Below are 20,110 nucleotides of genomic sequence, written 5' to 3' on the forward strand. Positions count from 1 at the left end.
TTTATTATAGTCTGTCCCTGTTTTAGGATCTTGCCTTTATAAGATAGCAGCAGAAATTTAATTCAGTATTGAAAATCTCATGTATTGAGATTCTGGCTACTTTGAGGAACAACTTGCATTCATCTTAAAAAGAGAACATTGGGTAGCAAGTTGTGGTGTACATGTTTTACTAACATCTCTTTTGGATAGATGCATCAAAGATTCATAAGCAGCAAAGACATGACTGAGTTATGTAGGTCATCCAAGTGAGTGCCTTTGTAACAATATAGTCATGCTTTTATTGTGTGCCACAAATATTATGAGAGAAAATAACCTTATTAACAATGGATTTAGGGATTTTTGTTTGTTTGTTTGGATGTTTTTTTGTGTGGGTTTTTTTGGTTTTCTTTTTTTTTTTTTTTGTTGTTGCTCTTTTCTTATCTAGGCATTTGCACAGACAGGTTTCCTTAGAAACATGAATCTATTTGTTCTAGTCTCAGAGGGTGAAAACCATTTTAATTTACTAAATACAAGAGACCCTTTGAAGTACTCTAACAAAACTTTTTAATGAACAACAACATAACAATTAATAAGATCCAATATCCTGGAGCCACCTGTGCTTGGATATCAATGTTGTAGGGCCCACTGAGAGTCCATGAAACCCGTACTGCTCTCTGGAACGGGTCGTCTGTACTGCCTTACAAGTAGGAGGCTGTGAATGTACCATCTGCCCAGGAACAAACATAATTTCATCTGATTATTGGTTTTCATGCTGAAAAGTGTGTATGTTCAGAGGTTTTTGTTTCAGATTTAAGAAAAACAGTGAAGAAAGATAGCATGCCTTATAAAGTGTTGGCTTCAGCACAGAATTAACTGTGGGCTATATAAGGTAGGCTATCACCCTGGGTTAGCATCTGAATGAAGCTGGGGTGCCCCAGCTGGTTTTATGATGATCCCTTGGACTGAGCTCTGGGAAGTCCACAGAAGTAGACAGTTTTAGGTAGCAGTCTGGTTTTCCTTAACCTTGAAACCTTTCTTACACTTGCTTTTAAAACCTAACTGATCTTACCATATACACAGAGAAGAGTGCCATGATATATTTTTCAGATTGGTATGTCAGTTCTGGGAGAAGATTGTCTTGTCTCTCAGAGACCTTTTCAAGTGCTTGCCTTCTGAAGCTGTTCATGTAACAGCCTGAGACCAATGCACTTGTTTTGCTGTGCAACATTTTGCATCTTCCTGTGAAGCAGACTACCAACAAGTGTTAAATATCTGATAATGGCCTAATGAAATGTCCTGGTTTAAACCCAGCCACACAGCTCGTTCACTCACTCCCCCCCTTTTTCCTCCCTCTTTCTTTCCTCCTACCCCCCATCTCCCCCCATGCTCCCAGAGGGATGGGGAGGAGAATTGAGAGAATGTGACTCCCACGGGTTGAGATAAGAACAGCCCAGTAACTAAGGTATAACACAGATCACTACTGCTACCACCAGTGATAATAATGATAAGAGAAAATAACAAGAGAAGAGAATACGATACCACTGCTGAACGAGTTCGACCCCCCTGAGCCCATGCCCTTCCGGGTAACTCCCAGTTATCTCCCTGGACATGACGTACTGTGGTACAGAATACCTCTTTGGCTAGCTTCGGTCAGGTGTCCTGTCTCTGCTTCCTCCTGGCCTCCCCTCGTCCCTGGCAGAGCATGAGCCTCACAAAGTCCTTGGCCAGAATAAACATTACTTAACAACAATTAAAAACAATTGGTGTTATCAGCTCTGTTCCCAGGCTGGAAATCAAAACACAGCGCTGCACCAGCTACTAAGAAGGAGAAAAACGACAACTGGTGAGCCCAGGACATGAAATCAGTGCACTGCTTCTGTGCTCAGCCCTAGCCAGTGAATAGCACATGGCAAAGGTTGATATTCCTATGTGTATCCCAATGTTGTATGTTTTCAGGACTGGTGTGCTCTTGTGCTAGGCAAGTATCATTATAGGTTTTTGAAGTTGAAAAACTTAAAACCATGGAGAAAAAGTTCTGCAAGTCACTGAAATATGCATGGAAGACCATATGGATGACCTTGGTGAACACCATTTCGGAGGTGGATAAGTGGAGAAAAATAATATCTAAAATTTTTATTGTTTGCCCAATATAGGAAAACAATAATATTGATGCTGAGTTTTCTGAGAGCAGGATCAGACTCTTAAACTCTTTCACTAAAATAATTTTTTGATTCAGTTAATAAGCTATGGTAAAATCTGATGAACCCTATTCTGATTTTCTCATGCCAATGCAACAGTTGGTGCTTGATTTCACACTTGACCCTGCATTTTTTCTACTTCTTCAGTGTAGGATAGAAAGCAGAAATCTCACTTGAGAATACCTATTCTATTAGTTCTCTCATAAAAGGCTGATCTGCCCATCCTCTTGCTGTCTACCATGTTATTGGTTTGCCTGCTGCTTTCCAGTTATTCTTGGTATACACATTATAGCATAAAGCAGAAGCCTGAATTGGCTCAGGACCAGCTTAAAAACTCTGTTAAAGTTGTCAACCTCTCCATTCCTGCTTTGGCACATAATCCTTCTCCATCTACTAAAGCTATTAACCTTTTTCACCAGACAGAATTTCCAAGTCTCCAAGCTTGAATTTGTTACTGCAAAATTTATATGCATTTAAATAATCTAAGGGACATTTTAGGGCTGAAAGCTTTTTTGTTACCTAGCTGTTATAAATATGACAAACCTCTATTGTTCTCAAAAATGTCACAATTTAAATTACTCTACACAGAGTGCAATGCTTTCCTGAGTTGTTCCTAATGAAGGTCAGGTTTATCAGATAATAAGCTATTAATTATTGGATGGTTTCTAGCTGCTTTGTATGCTTTATACATTTGACAGCTCAAGAAGAAGCAATTCATTTACACAGAAAATGCTTCCCCATAACGAAAGAAAGCATTCCCACAGCCATATATAGAAGAATGTTGGTGGACTGATAATTTTTCAGTGGTAATGTTTTTGAAATGTGCATGTTCTTAAGCACTGATGGCTAGATTAAACAGCAACATTTTATAGTTAGAAGGGACTCGCTTTTATTTCTTAATAACTGTGCTGCTTTCTGTGTACAGTAGTCAGGGTTAGTTTTGACATCAAATAGGGTGAACAGTGGAGAGATGATGTCTTAGTCGAAACACAGTTCTGGCAATGCATTAATAGAGGCAAAGGCTGTAATGCCCCTTGGATAGTGAACACCATTTTGCCTGACAAGGTGCACCATTTGCTTCTTTGGGAGTACACAGTCAGGATTAACAACAGTATAAATATGCCTGTGAGAACTTTATGCTACTGAGACTTGGAAACCTGAGCTAACTCCTTTAATGTTAGGTTAGGTGTTGCCTCTGAATCTGCATTCTTTGGCATAGACATCTGCTAGGAGTGCGTCTGCGTTATGTACTTATTTTGTGAGGTCTTCCTTGGCCCTTTACAAGTAGTTTGCTGAAGAGCTTCAGTTTAACTTTTACCTGTGCTTTTCAGGTGACAGCAAATGAAAAATCTCATAGGTTTTGTTAAAGTTTTTGGGTGCATTTATTTTTCTGGTACTGACATTTTGATACTTTTAAATATACATACACTGGAAGGTTGAAGAAGGTAGAAGTATGGTGTGACACATGCAGTAGCTTCCTGCATTAGCCAGTAGATTATCTGTATTCACAGTAACATAGAAAGGTCAGGTGAATCAATTGTACCTTTAGAAATAGCTTTCAAAGGTATATCCTTAGAAACACTGGTTAGTGACATTTTAGTAACAAACTAAGTTTTCACCTGTCCACAGAACAGAAGTAAAAACAAATATTTATGGAATGTTGGAAGCAGAATGTGTATCAGAACAAGAGCCAGACACAGACAGTGCATCTTCACTTGCTTTGTGTATTGAAGACTACTTTCCTTTTTTCTTTCTGTATTGATGCTGGTTGGGAAGATGCTGCTGCCTTGTACACTCAGATGTTTGTGTCTTATTGCATTCCCTGGGAGTGAAACTTGGACTTTTACAGGAACAAGTCTAGGATCAGAATGCACCCAAAGGCTTCCTAATGATTTGGTTTCTTATAACCCAGACTTTTCTGACAAAGAATCTAAAGAATAGTTTTAAAAGTTTGCAATATGCTATTATGAGTTTTTATTGTAGTTCCTGAGGGGCGAAGCAAGAATTCGGAGGAGGTAAATTTGTCAAATAAAACCTGTAAAAAACTCTGCTGTGATTTAAGAAAGGGGAAGCGTATACATAAACACACATTCAAAGATAGAAAATTCAAAAGATCTATAAATAACTTTAGGATTCAATATCCTTTAGATAACGTTTTAAGAGCTATCTTTCTGCTTGTCACTGCTTTCAGCAATGTTTCCTCTTGGAGTGAAATTCATCTTTGTAACAAAATCCAATGAAGGTCTTTTCACATCACTTAGGGCTCGTGCAGGTCTTCTGCTGGGATTTGGTGACTCGTATGGCATGCACTGTTGCTTACTTTAGGCTACAAGGCAACTTCCTATAAACTGATCTTGCACATAGCAAGTCCCATAGCTGGGACAGGCTACATCAAGACTCAGCAGTGGAGGGTCTGACATAACATTTAAGTAGTCTGGAGGGTTCATTACACCTTAAAATTGTTGTTGAGGCTTTAAGCTGTATGTCCATATGACCCATAGGAGAAGGAAGAGGGTATCTTCTACATAGCCCTCTTTTTGTGGGAAGCAGGGGTCATTTATGTATTCTTACACTTCAGCTTTCAGAAATTGTGTATCTGAGTTTTCAGAGTGAATTTCAATGTTGTTCTACGGCAGACATAAGGCAGAATTATGCTTATTTATTGTGCATTGTTTCAGAATCAACTATAGGAAGAGAAATGCCTAGTTTTACCTTGTCAGATTATTTAACTGGATACATTAATGTCCTGGGTTCAGCAGTAGCAGTCATTTTTCTCCTTAGTAGCTGGAGCAGTGCTGTGTTTTTGACTTTCAGCCTGGGAACAGTGCTGATAACACCGATGTTTTTAGTCGTTGCTAAGTCGTGTTTACTCTGACCAAGGATTTAGTGAGTCTCATGCTCTGCCAGGGAGGAGGGGAAGCCAGGAGGAAGCAGAGACAGGACACCTGACCCAAACTAGCCAAAGAGGTATTCCATACCACAGCACAGCATGGCCAATATATCAACTGGGGGCAGTTACCCAGAAGGGCTAGATCACTGCTCGGTCTGGCTGGGTATCAGTCAGTGGGTGGTGAGCAGTTGTATTCTCTTCCCTTGTTATTTCCCTTACCATTATTATTACTGCTACCACCATTATTATTATTGGTGGTAGCAGCAGTGGTTTGTGTTATACCTTAGTTACTGGACTGTTCTTATCTCAACCCATGGGAGTTACATTCTTTCAATTCTCCTCCCCATCCCTCCAGGAGCGGGGTGGGGCTGGGGAGAGGAAGGGAGGTAGTGAGAGAGAGGCTGCGCGGCTCAGCTTAAACCACGACTGTTCAAAAGCCAATTAAAAATTCTTAGTACCTGAATAGAAGATGTTAATAAAATCAACTTGAGTACCCAGAGAGAAATAAAACAAAAAACCACCAAAACCAAACAACAAAATCCAAATCCTTAAAACGCTGAAATAAAATTTAATTACTGCAGTTATTTAAAATAATGTATCAAAATAGTTTGCTTATATATTCCATGTATACCTTTAAAAACAACATAACCAGAGGGAAAGTGTTACCTGTTCATCAAAGGATGTTGAAAAGTAATTTGATCAGAGAACTTTGTATAAATTTAGAGGTATGTATTTTGCCCCTCAGAGAAACACAGCAAGAAAATCAGAATATCATGTTTTCAAATGTCAGAATGTGGGAAATCTATGGAAATTTTATTTAGCTCCTCAATGAATGTACAATTGGAAAGGTTTTAATTGCCGGCTTACACAGAGGGTTTTTTCTCCCACAGGACCCCTACCTTTTACACTCTGTGTGTATATATATAGTTTATATATGCACTTACAGACAGATATACTGTGGTCACCATGGGATTAATTGTTGAACATCTGCTTGTACTGGATCATATGGTACATGCCCCTAAACCTTATTTCCTTTGCCATTCTAGACCCTGCAGAGTACAAAATTGTTTATTTCCTCCTGTGTGCTCCTTTGTTGTATACTTTAGCTGTAGTATTGAACTGCTTCACAAACCCTAAGGAATTTATCTTCACAGCAATCTTCAGTTTCCTCATCATTGCCCTTTCTTTATCCACTTTTAGTGTGGAACAAAATTTAAAGTAGAAAGTTTTCACTAATTTTGTATTATGTTTGGTCCAGTTTCCCATCAGTCTTAGTATTTGTATAGTACTTCCTGAATTCAGAGCTTAGTTCCTGTTGATTTGGATACTCAGCATGTCAGTTTTCTAAACCCTTGAACCTTAAATCACTGAACTCCAGGGATTTTTTTTCACTGTATGCTTGTTTTATTCTTATACTGTATCTGAAACATGAGCTATTGGTAGGTATTGGGTATCCTCTCACTGGAAAGGAGGTCCACCTGTTTTGATATTAACACTTTTCCAAAGGACAAAACTGACTTTTTCATAGCACTTGGCCTTTTTCTAATGAAAGGGAGTGGGTTATTTTGGCTGGGAAGCAGGCAGAGTAGTGAAGGAAGGAGAAAGGAACACAGTGCATGTGCATGTCATGCAAGGCAGAACTCAAATTGTAACGTTTGTGCCTAAGGGATCTGATCTGTATTTCCCAGTACACCTCTATTTTATTTCCTACCTTTTGGTGCACTTTGCTTTCCAGTCTTAACCTTTAACATATTTATTTCATATGAAATTTCCTACTTTTTTCGAGTAAACAGTAAAATAAAGAAAAATTCTCTCTTGTGGAACCACACTGGTCTCCGCATGTGACTTTGAATTATATAGCACTGCTTGATCTAATTCAGCAAGTTGATAAGCTGTTATTTTTCTCAGTAGACTAGCTACCACAGATAGACACCATAGGATTTCACACTGTACTAATTGCTGATAGCAGAAAAATGCTTAGACTCATATCCATGTGTTGTGTAGACACGGTGGGCTTTAGTCATGCACCTATGAACAGAGGGCACTCTAACTGAATAACCATCATTATACAATATCAATGCTGTAATTATTGTTTCTGTTAGCAGGATGAGAATTGGTGCATGCCACTACTTCATTATCAATCAGCTCTATATTCAGAGGAAAAAAAAATTATTTGGATTTGTTTGGAAACAGGCCCATATTGTTCTTTTTTTAAAAGAAAAAATGAAATAATCCTGATATTTACAAGTGAAACTAAGATTGATGGAATTTTAAGCAGTAAGGTATATGACTGTCACTGATCATGTGCAGAACTTGTGCAAGTACATAAAGGAACAAAGAATTGAGGTAATTTATAAAGAACATGGCATTGCATTCCAGAAAGCAAATAATTAAACATTAAATAAAGGTGAATTTACATAATTTGTATGTCTTACATGATCTAAGCTACATGTAGTGAAAAAAGAAATAAAAATAACCGGCGATAGTAGCTGTCCATGAGTGCACAACACAAAGTCAATCTTAAGTAAGACTGCTTCTTTAGGGGCAGAATGACCCACTTTGTTACTGTACAATTGCATTAAAACAAACAAAAACCCACCAACCAAAACAAACAATCAACAATATTAAATTAATATTCAAAGTCAAGCAGGTGCTGACTTGTTGCTGACGTGACTTAGGAGTATCTGGACTGTAAACACGATACTGATGTGTGTATACTAGTGCACATTAGTGATACTGGTGCAGTATGTGCACTAAATTTGTGCTGTTTTGCACTTAAAAGGACTGCATTTAGAATCTTCATTGGCATCACATTAACTTAATTCTCTGTTTCTAAGACTATTTTCTGTTAGTTTCTTTGAGCTATTCCAAGTCCTTAACTTAAGAATTCTTAACTTAAGAATTTGAGCAGAACTGTAAAGAATGAAGCCAAATCCTTCAGCTCTCAGCCCACTTTGCTTTCTGTGCAGCTACACCAAGCCTGTTAGAATTACCACTATTTCCAGCAACTGGATGATTATCTACCTATTGCTGGTATGGTGTCTGGGACCTACACTGTCACTGAATTTTAGTGCGGGACAATGATACACAGAGGAGTTGCTCAAAACAAATCTATCCCAGAAGTGCAGTTAACATGGCTGTTACTCTGGATGGAATTTGTGTTGGGTGAACTTACAAAAGTACAGCAATAGGACCACACAAATATTATAATGGATAAAACCATGGAAGCTTGATGATCACTAGAAAATTATGATTGTAATGTGCACAGCGTGTCTAGGATTGTCCAGCACACCTCTATAATGTCACCTCCAGCACAGTCACAGAATCATGTGGGTGGGAAAGGACTTCCGCAAGTCAGCTAGTGTAGTCTCCAGCTCAAAGCAGATGCAGTGAGAGCAGGTTACTTTGGCTGCATGCAACGGGGTTTTGAATACCCACAAGGATGGAGATTCCATAGCTTCTCTGGGCAGCCTGTTCTTGTGTTTTATCCTCACTCACTTTTTAATTAAGAAAAATACTAATAATTATTTAAATTATGTGGAAACTAATATTTTCTAACTGGCTTTTGTGTGAAAATTATGAATTAATAACAAAACTTTAAAGCATCTGCAGGCTAGAGTCATGAGGAGTGAACTGAAATATTTTCCAAACAGTACCTAAAGTTGGGTTATCAGATATTGTTTGTCCAAGGAGCTTATAACTGGGACACTTGACTTTTCTTGGTGATCAGTGATCATAAAAATCAAAATCACAAAGATCATAGTGATCTCCTTTATTTTTTTTTTTTTTTTGTGAACTGCGATCAGTCATTCCTGTGGTGGGAATCTGTGTACTGTTTCCAAGGAAATTGCAAAGGAGGAAAAGCAGAAGAAAAGTTGATATATGTTCTACAACACTCTATGTGTGTGAAAAAAATTTTAAGGGGTCTGCATCTTCACTGGAAAATTTGGTGGGCTGCACGTTTTTAAAAGCTGAAAATGGTTAATCTGCGAAGTTGTGAACAGGGAAGTTTTCTGGCTGATGTTAATTGTCACAGAGTCTTTAATGACTTTTGACGGTTTACATTACCTGAAAATTTTCCCTAAAGGCGCGTTACTGAATTTAACCTTTTCTTCTTTCCTCAATCAGAACATTTCTTTAAAACAGTAAATATTTCAAATGCTCTTATGCCTCTGTTTCTTTTCAGAACAGTTGCTCCATGGGAAATCTTTAAAAGGTGGGAAGATGTGGGCAAACAACTGAAAGGTAAAAAAACTTTGACAGAAAGGGATACTTGCAATTTCTTCATAGGAATTTCTCTCCTATTATTAAATTTGTATATATAGGACATCAAGAATATTCTATTAAATGCTTCTTGAGATATTAAATGTTCCTTGGTTTCATATAAATTAATAGACTCATAATATACCAGTATGCCATCCTTGATAGAAAAATGAGTCTGTGGAAGATTACATAAAATAGTGTTTATTCTTCCCTCTTTTAAACCTGATGGCAGTTAAATGTAGTATAGAGCTTCTTTTTATTTTTTTTTCTGGGTACTAAACTGGCTTTACTTTGTCACAAGGGGATAATTCTTAGGTGATGTTTGCTATTTCACTACAGCTACCTTGAATCCAGCAGCTCCTTAGCCAGATTTTAGAATTACTCATATGACTACTCAATTCGGATAATGTTCCTATGCTAGGTGAAATGTTATCATCTTTACTAAGAGGTACCTAATCATCCCTGTTTGTTGATGACGACAGCTTATGGCCTATTCTTTTTATTTCAACAAGGAAACAAACATAAACACAATAAAGCTAAACAAACTCCAGAGGTTCAGCGTGAAGTACTCTAAAACACTGTAGAATTACTGATTATTAGATTCAACCTCTGCATGTAATAATACGACTTTACATTTTGTCTTTAAACATAAGCTAGTATATTGTTACATGCTCTAATTAGACATTATGGTCTTCTGGTACAAAATGTATGACTCTTGTTTTTCTTTCATGCATTCATATTATGCTTCCACTTAAGAGTACTTAACAGCAAAAAAAAAAAGGTAAAATACATTCAAGACTACTTTGATCTTTGTCCTCCCTATTGAATAGTTTTATTTTTGATGTTGCCCTGCTGTTTATTTTCTTGCTTACATAGCCTAGGAAGATAAAAGATAGAATCAATACTTTAGAATCCCCTATCAGCTTTTGCTGAAACATTTATCAGTGGTTCTTGCTCTTTTCTCAGGTCTCGTTCACTGATTAGTGTATTTATACTTCAGAAATAGCGTGTTTTGTTTATCTTTCTGCAAGGTTCTCACTCCTTGTTGTTTGACATTTAAACATAAGATTTCTGGATTAAAATAAGAACAACCACTGTTACTGCTGCTTCTGTCATGTGTTGTTACTGCCTCTGACACATTAAGTTAGAAGTTACTATAAAAAACAGAGGATGCATTTCATTATCCTGTTTAATGTTGCATTCTGTACCTAAATCAAATATTAGAAAACATTTCTGCCAGTGCTGGTGTTTAACTTTATTTAGGGAGAATTTAAGTGAGCATTATCTTCTCCCTATGTCATGGTCCAAGCTCACTCTATGCTTCATGCATTAACCGTAATGTTTTGGTTTGGTTTTTTTTTAAAAACAAATTTATTTGGCTTTTATTTTAAATATGCTGAGTGCAGTTTACAAAATGCAAAACAAATTGAGATGTATTAAAAACCATGAAGCTGAATGAGAGTCACTGGGCAATATCAACACACATTCGAAGTGTCTTGGTCTCCTTTGAATGCAGCCCTCATGGGAGTAGTCATCTTAACTTAGCCTTTAAGTGAACTGACTGCCAAGGCAAAACCAACAAAGAATGTCTCATGTATTCGAGGTGGAAGTCCATACCTGTATTTCAATATTAGTTTTGAAACCAAATATATCTGGACAGGTGAAACCAACACATAAGCAAGGAAGCAGTAGTTTTTCATGGACAAGTACATGGTGCAGCACTACTGGTACATTTTTAATTAGGCAGGGTAATTTTTTTTTTTAATTTTTTTTTTTTGGTTTAATGGTTTGAACCTACTATCATTCTTCAGCCTATCACTGTTCATGTCCTGCCACTCTGAGAAGTAAGTCTGAACATCATTCACCAGTCTCTGTCCAAACAAAGAGCCTGAAACCAATTTATTAAAATAGAATGAATATAGCCTTTAACTTCTCCACAGAGATACTATTGTTAATTAAAACAAAGTCCTTTCCATACGCAGTGCTAACAGTTCTAGCTCTGCATCCATTCTCCAAACAATATGCGACATTGATGGATAAACTCAATTAAAGCATGAACATTACAGAAGTAATGTGGAAGGCTGAAGTGAACTTTACCAATCCACCTTTATAAGTTGCAATAAATATTTCAAAATGAAATGTTCATAAATTATGCTGAGGATACCACTTTGCTAGATTGGATGGAAATTCAATTCAGCTACTCTGAGTAAGATTGCTTTTGGTTAGGCAATGGTGTTTGTTTTCTCTCTAATTATGTTATACTATCTTACAGATAGCTTCAAACCAGAGTGCATCCAGTGCAAAAAAACACTTCTGCTTTTTCCATACCTAACAATGAAGTGGGAGTTCTTCTGTGATTTGAAATTTTCTTGCAGTTCACCTTTTTCAAGGTAACAAATATTGTTATACAGTGTGCACAGTATCTAAGTGTATACAGTAACTGCTGTTAGAGTGCTCTAACTCCTAAAGCAAAACACCAGGACCTAAAAGATATACAGAACTCTAATAAGCTGAATTACTTTCCACAAATGTTAAAACCATGCTTGGGGATTGATCTATTGATTGGCACTTAAAAAATTAGGTGATTTAATGAAGGAAAAAAAAATAATGCCAAAAAGAAAAGAACAACTGTTAAGTCCTCCTGTATTTACTGGTAAAGTGAGATGTTGATTTCCTTGTTATGTCTACTTGCACAGGGGGCAATGATTTTCACTCCATCCTTTTCAGTAACTTTTCTTCACAGAAGAGCTTACAAGCTGGTTTTATCATCTAGGCAAGATTTGCCTCTGCATAGAGGTTTCTGTCAGGTAAAAGGTTCATCACTAAGGACCTTTGCACTTCAGCAGTCTACTGAAGATAGATCTGCTTCTCTGGACTGCAGAGATGGAGATACAATTCAGTGCAGACCTCTGTTTTAAATTATTGTGCTGGGAACTGGATAGCCAAGGAATTACAAAGGAGCTATCAAGTCTGCTGTGAAAGCAGCAGGGAGGTGGAGGTAGAAGTGAGAGGACGGAAGCAGTTTCTTCATCTTAGACTGATTAAAGGGATGCAGCTACTCAGCAGTACAAGCACGGCATTCACTTCTGCAAGGCACATTGTGCTGCGAAACACCATCATGCATACCCTACAGAGGGCATAAAAAGTACAGGATAATCATGGACAGCATACCTTGACTAGTATTTTAAGGAGAGATAGTTGCAAAGTGTGATAAGTAAAAGGAAATAGTACTTATTTTTTATCACTTTTGGTCATTCTGTATTAACTTGATGATCTTAAAGCTCTTTACCAATCTAGATGATTCTGTGCCATCCAGAGGGACCTTGACACGCTTGTAAGGTGGACTGATACCAACCTTATGAAGTTTAACCATGACAAGTGCAAGGTCCTGCACTTGGGTTGGAGCAATCCCAGGCACAGCTACAGGTTGGGCAGAGAAGAGATTCAGAGCGGCCCTGCAGAGAAGGACTTGGGGGTGTTGGTCGATGAGAAAATGAACATGGGCCGGCAGTGTGTGCTCGCAGCCCAGAAAGCCAACCGTATCCTGGGCTGCATCAGAAGGAGCGCGACCAACATGTCAAAGGAGGTGATCCTGCCCCTCTATTCTGCTCTGGTGAGACCTCACCTGGAGTATTGTGTGCGCTTCTGGTGTCCTCAACATAAAAAGGACATGGAACTGTTGGAACAAGTCCAGAGGAGGGCCACAAGGATGATCAGGGGACTGGAGCACTTCCTGTATGAAGATAGGCTGAGAAAGTTGGGGCTGTTCAGCCTGGAGAAGAGAAGGCTGCGTGGAGACCTCACAGCAGCCTTCCAGTACCTGAAGGGGGCCTATAGGGATGCTGGGGAGGGACTCTTTGTCAGGGACTGTAGTGACAGGACAAGGGGTAACGGGTTAAAACTTAAACAGGGGAAGTTTAGACTGGATATAAGGAAGAAGTTCTTTACTGTGAGGGTGGCGAGGCACTGGAATGGGTTGCCCAAGGAAGTTGTGAATGCTCCTTCCCTGGCGATGTTCAAGGCCAGGTTGGACGAAGCCTTGGGTGGGATGGTTTAGTGTGAGGTGTCCCTGCCCATGGCAGGGGGTTGGAACTTGATCTTAAGGACCTTTTCAACCCTAACTATTCTATTATTCTATGATTCTAAGACACATTTATGGGGAGCTTTTTTTTTTTCTTTGTCTTGGGTCCTTCCTGTTAGATTTATAGTTTTCAGTTTGTTACTTTATAGTCATCAATTTTTAATACCTTTTACAAGAAAAATCTTCATAATCAAGACTGAAGTTTTATGAGACAAGTTTTCAACATTTTCTTTAAACTTTCAAACAGAACTTTATGGAAGCATCCATTTTTAACGCTTTCTCATTGATTTTGTTCCTGGGCTGAAATGTTCATTTAATGTCAGTGAAATATTTCAATAGGCATATTCTGAATTTTTTAGATTTATCGTATTAGGATTTCCATAAGCTTTATTTTGGACTTGAGTGTATTTTAACAATTCAGAGGGCTTCAAATTTGTATTCCATTTTAAGAGATGACTTCTGCTTGATTTTGCCAGGGTAGAATTGAACCAAAAATATCCACTTTATAAAAAGCTGTATTTAAAGATGACTATTTAACTCACACTGAAAATGATTAAATTACTTCAGTCCACAAGGGATAACTTTATTGGAATAAAAAAGTGCTAAATAGCTGCAAGTACCAAAGAAGTGGGAAAAACCTTTGTTAGTAGCCCACATACTGAATGTATTGAAAACTGGTCCTTTGCCACTGTTTTTCTAGACCCTTAAATAAAACATTTTTAATGTTAAAATACACTTTCTGCCATCTATCCTCCATTTGTTAAAGCCCCTGAAAATGATAATGGGAGAAATGTCTGTGGGTGTGATGAGGTAGTATATTTAAATCACTTTTCTCTGAAGATTAGTGACACACAAAATTTTAAACCTACTAATCTGTGGTGGATGCATAAGGAATACTTGTATATCTAATAGTTTTAATTTTATTAATATGCAGTTAGTTTTGTACTTGGGAGGTTGGTCCAGAGGCTGAGGTACTTGACTTAGGTGCAAAAAAACCCAGGGTCAGTTTTCAGTTAAGGCACAGCTATCCTTTGTGGCATGGGTTGATCATCTCAATTTGCTTGTGCCCTTGCTCTCATCTGTAATGTAAAAATTGTGTTTTCCTCACAGAGTTTTATAATTCTAAAGAACCATTCATAGCTGTGACAGATTTAGACACCGTGGTGGAATGTCTGGCTTCTGCCTCCATAGAATATTAAATTCAGGCAATTTGAGAAAGAATCTACCAGATAACATTTGCCACATCACTTACAGGAGGTACTGATGCACCTAATAATCATGCAATGAAATAGTGACCTTTACAAGAATATCTGCTTCAAGTACGATAGGGGCAAATCAGAACAATCTGTGTGTAACCAAATGATCTTTGTCAGTCTGTACAGCTGCATGTGACCCAATTAAGTGAATGTTGATGGTAATGTCAGAATCAGCTTTAAAGGCACAACTAACCTTTTTTTGATCTTTCTGTTATATAGACAGTATTAGACCAGACTCAGGTAAGAAATATTTCACACTGTAGGTGGTTTATGCTATAATTTTTCTAAATGCTAGGAAGTATGAGAACTATTCTATTTATTTTTCTTTTTTTCAGTTGCATAAATACCTGCCATAAATGCACTTGGGAACATGAAAAAGACACTGCTGACAGCCACTGGTCTGCATCTACTGAATCTTGCAGTTTCTGCCTGTGGACATGCTTTTAAGTCAGATGTACTAATTTTTCACTGCTAATGACCTGGCTGGAGCCCAACCAAAGCTGCAAAGGTGGGATTTTAATCAACATGCTGTCTTCTTATTTCCAAGCAATTTTTTGTCATTGGTAACTTGTACAGAAGATGCTACACAGGAATATTTTGTGTCTCCTAATGTAGGTGGGGCTGGTGGACAAACAAATGGTGGACAAAATGAGGCAGTGTAGGGTGTCCAGATATCTGCAAAAAACTACTCTGGAAACCCTTTCTCTGTTTTTCTTTTAAGGTATAGGAAAACTGGGATTATGCAGTGAACTACAGAAGAGATAAAACTGATGATGAATATTTATCTATATTTTACTCTTTGCAGATAGCTTTCCATGCTGTCTCCTGTTGACTTTTCATACTTATGTAAGTTTTGTAATGATATATGTACAGAACTCAGGCACCCTAACCTGAGCCTTATTCCTGTAGGTAAAAGGGAATGAAAAAGTAAGACAGCTGCAATAGCATCACCTAAATTCTCACGAAAGTATATATTTTAGCCCAGTTTTATAGGAATGTTTAGTATGCAATGGAAGATGCATAATGGCCTATTAAAAAAAAAAAAACAAACCAACAAAAAAAACCCAAAACAACCAAAAAGCAAAGCAAAACCAACCAAAAAGCACAGCTATAAATAGCCATATTGGTAATAATTTTAATTTCAGAAGATGATAAAAAATTGGCTTTTGTGTTTAAAAACAAGCTTAAATTCATCGAAACTGATGACTGAACCTTCAGTTAAGTTATTGTAAAGAAACAGCCCAAGATTTCCTTTCAAGTCTCTTAAGCTACTTGCAGGCGCTGTGGTTTTTCTCTTCCTGTATTGTATTTGAGAAATTGGCTGTGGAGGGTGTATTGGGTGATCCAAGCTTCAAACAGATCTTTGACTTTGTCCCTTTCAGTCAGCCATCTCTGCAGTGAAGTATGACTTGGCATCAGCTTATCAGACTTATTTTCCTTTGACCTCTGGAAGGTGCTATTATGTGATCAAAAGAGCAGCATGTTTGGTAGTCATGCCTTCTATGAATTCCTCATGCTGGCTGTGCAGGCTCTGGAACAAATGAGTTCCACAGCGATTTTCTCAGGAATATGAAGAATAAAAAACAAACTCCAAAGTCACAAATCACACCAGTCTTCTTTAGAGGCACAGTTTGTGAGTTGGATGGTGATTTGTCTGACATTTCACTTCTCATAGAGTGACCTTATCTTTGTGAACTCTTTCTGCCTGAAAATGAAGTGCAAAAACTGTGATCACTCCACTACAAGTGACTGTCAGACAAATTACCATCCACCTAGCAAGCAGTTAGGAAACCTCTGATGTGTTTGCGTGCCCATCTAGCATGTAGAGTACTTACTTTGTACACAATGCAGTTCTGTTCTTTTTTAGTGAAATGTTATTTGGAGTCTCTCCTGAAGGAGAACTGAGAAGACTACTGGATGGTGAGCCAGGTAGGATTCCAACATTTGCACTAGTGATAATTAATAGTTTGTTCATTTTATCTGGGCTATAGATTATGCTTTTTCCTTCAGCACTAGAGGCTTTGGCATGTTCAAGAGGTCTTATAAAGGTTTGGACTAATAGATACTTCCCTAGAAGAATCACTTTCTGAATTTGTGTCACACATCTCTTAATCTGGTACTGTTCTTGAGCTCATTTGTTTGGATTGTTACTCTTTTTTTACCTGTTTTTGTTTTTTATTAATACTTGACCAAGAGTGTGTGGGGTTTTGTGTTCGTTCTGTTTTGGGTTTTTTTGTCTTGTGAATCTCTGTTGTTTTTTATGCATTGGCTTTTTTAAGACAAGCTTGTTATGTTCCTAAATACATCCCCCTTTTCAAGTTAGATGTTCTTTTTTTTCCCCTAGAAAAAATACAGAATTCAGGAAATGATAGAAAGAACTGAATCTTCTCGAAGGTCACACTCTCACCTATTTTCTTATCATTCATAGAGCTTTCCTGGCTACTATTAAGATCATTTTACCTTTCTGTAAGGTGTTCTGTTATAAAGCCAGTTCAAAGTATGGTACCTATGTACCTCTGTAATGATAGCTTTCTCTATATTTATATTGGTCCAGTCACTAGAGTAAGGTAAGGAGCAGGGTGTGAAAGCGTAGTAGCATCTGTCCTCCACCACCAGCAGGATAGGCAAAATGTTAAAGCTATATCAAATTAAACTTCATTTGGAACATTATAGTTTATCATCTTCTCTATGGGAAAAGTTTAACAAGTGATAGTATATTAGGAAACCTTGAAGAAAGAGCAAATACCTGGCAGCTTTTTCATCTTGAGCTATAATGATAGTAAATATTTGGCAACTGAGGAAATTTGACTGTGTCTTTGATTCCTTGGGTAACTGGCGAATGAGCAACATGCGTGGTTAGCAGCCACCTTACCCTGCTGGGCAGCTGTGGTTGTGTTTCAGGATCTTCTCTGAAGGCTTCTAGACAGTCTGATCAGTGACCCGCTGAGAGGATTCCTTTGTGCAGGCACTGGGCATGCAATAACCCACCAAAGCTAGTGGATTGTATCTCAGATAATGTTGCCTTTTAGGGCCTAATACTCACAGAGTAACTATGGTAAATTACCACTTCATGCACCACACATTTTAATGGATCCTCCATCAGAACATAAGTGCTTCGAAGTGATGAGAAAAAAAAAATAAACTTATTTTAAGGAAAAAACATACTCGAAGGAAAAATTTGAGAGAACTGAGAGACTCCCATCAGTGGAAGTCATGTGCAGTGTCATGGCCTTAACTAGTGTGTCCATGGGGGCTCTTGCTGTGGTCAGTAGAGAGAAGGATAAGCATGGTTTAGGGAATACATGGTACATATGAGCATTCTGATGATAAAAATATTTTTGTGGAATAACCTATTTATCCAGTAACTACAAAGAAGAAATAAATAGATGGTTTATATGTCTATGTGTACAGTGAGAAAAGTTGAATCCCATCTCTGCTGTATTTACTGAAGCTTCACAGAGCCTCAAGCATCTCTTTGAACTGATAGAGCATCCCAGAGTCTAGCACATAGCAATGAGGGTTATTCTGAATATATTAAACACTAACTAGTGATGCTCTTATTTTTACTCTATAAAGGGTTAAAAAAATTCTAAAGATTTGATTGTAAATAGTCTGCAGGTGATATATAAAGGGCTGATTCTTCAGTTAACTCTTTTCATATACATGGAACCTGGCTGATTGTTAACATGGTATTGTCTGAGTAGTCATATGGCTAGGTATAATTCCTTGAATATAAAATCAAGTTTCTTTAGATGCAGCAAAGCATATAAGCCCTTGCCTAGTTTGAAGTACTCAAGTAGACATATTATGCCACAGACAGCTTTAAATACAGGTGCTTTAAGTACTTTTTACTGGATCAGGGCCTGCCTGTGTTTACATCCGTCTCCCAGTTTGGGTGTGAGCAACAAATGAACCAAGGAGAAAAGCTTGGAGAAAAGCTTTCCGGCCAAAGAACATGAAAATCGAATTTTGGTCTGCATTAAATTCTCAAACAATCCAAATGATGAAACAGATTATTATTGGTATTTCATATAGCCATTGTTTGTAAGGAGGATTATGTAATGAATAAAAGAGAAAAGCCTTCAGTTAAAAAAAAAAAAAAAACAAAAAAAACAAATTAGAAACTTATTACCATATAAAAGTTATCAGTTTATATACTCCATACCAAATGTGCTTGAAGCGTGATCGTCTAAAAGACTTAAAAGTGTATGATCATACTAAAGAAAAAGCATTTATAATTTATATTAACATAATCAGTACTTGTACCTGTAAGTAGTCAATTTTGCTTTTAAGTACTTTTAATTATTAAGTTAAGCTTATGTTGCAAGGAGGTTTCTGTGAAAACAATGGATACAATAAGACTATATGACCTATTAGAGTTAAGAAATATTGAGTAAAGAGCTATTTACTGATTAGGTTTCTTTAAGAAAGAGAGGAAGGAAAGGGGAGACCTTGTTACCCTGGACATGGAGAAGGCTGAGGTATTAAATGACTTTTTTGCCTTCTTCTTCACTGGCAAGTGCTCCAGCTGCACTGCCAAGTCACAGAAGACAAAGGCAGGGACTGGGATAAAGAATAACCCACTGTGGGAGAAGATCAGGTTTGAGACCATCTAAAGAACCTGAAGGTGCACAAGTCCATGGATCCTGATGAGATGCATGCACAGATCCTGTGAGAACTGGCAGAGAAAGTGGCTAAGTCACTACCCATCATATTTGAGTAGCTGTGTCAGTCTTGTGAAGTTCATGATGGCTGGAAAGGGGGAAATATAACCCCTGTTTTTAAACAGGGTGGTCAGTGTCACCTGTGTGTCCAGCAAGATCATGGAACAGATCCTCCTGTAAATGATGCTAAGGCACAGGGAAAGGGAGGTGATTGGTGACAGCCAACGTGACTCCATTAACAGCAAATAATGCCTGACAAGGTATGCCTTGTGAATGACCATCTTTATCATTAGTGTTCTGATTTGTAGTCTGTCTCATTTCATAGATTTACTCTGGATATGTTAGCTCTACAATCACAACGATTTGAGCCAATAATAAAACGAAATGGGCAAACACAGCAGTGAGGATTTTAAATGAGAAAGAAATAAGACTTCATTACAGATAGTGTAATAGGAGTTCCACAGAAATCAATAGGCATTTGCACATGGACTAACTCTACTGGAACAGGGCTCTAAATAACCCTATTATAATTTATTTGGCTAGAGAGTCAAATGAGCACCTGTAAACTGCTGTTTTGAAACAGTGAAGGCATTTTTCCAATAAAAATATCGAATAATGTTAGTTTGGTATTCCATAGCTTATTCAAAAAAAGATTTAAAGTAAATTTTAATGGAACCTGTGAAGGATTTTCATATTTTGGCTTACAAATCACTGTAATTGCTGGATTTTTCAGAAACAGCTTGTTAGCTTAACATCTTTTTCTTACTCTAATCTATGGA

General features: G+C 37.6%; 1 protein-coding gene across 11 annotated transcripts in view; it reads left to right on the plus strand.

Annotated features, from left to right (window-relative positions):
* LOC136007268 (uncharacterized) overlaps nt 1-20,110 on the plus strand; it is a 161,253-nt gene that overhangs the window by 106,449 nt on the left and 34,694 nt on the right. For 8 of the 11 annotated variants that reach the window (XM_065665187.1, XM_065665181.1, XM_065665183.1 and 5 more), the window contains exons 2-5: nt 9,254-9,312; nt 11,603-11,720; nt 15,003-15,513; nt 16,535-16,596. The gene's annotated coding sequence lies outside the window, so the exon portion shown is untranslated. The remainder of the gene's footprint in view (nt 1-9,253; nt 9,313-11,602; nt 11,721-15,002; nt 15,514-16,534; nt 16,597-20,110) is intronic. The other 3 variants (XM_065665188.1, XM_065665189.1, XM_065665186.1) reach the window with 2 other exon arrangements.

The sequence above is a fragment of the Lathamus discolor genome, chromosome 1 (assembly GCF_037157495.1).
Source record: "Lathamus discolor isolate bLatDis1 chromosome 1, bLatDis1.hap1, whole genome shotgun sequence".
NCBI classification, from domain to species: Eukaryota; Metazoa; Chordata; class Aves; order Psittaciformes; family Psittacidae; genus Lathamus; species Lathamus discolor.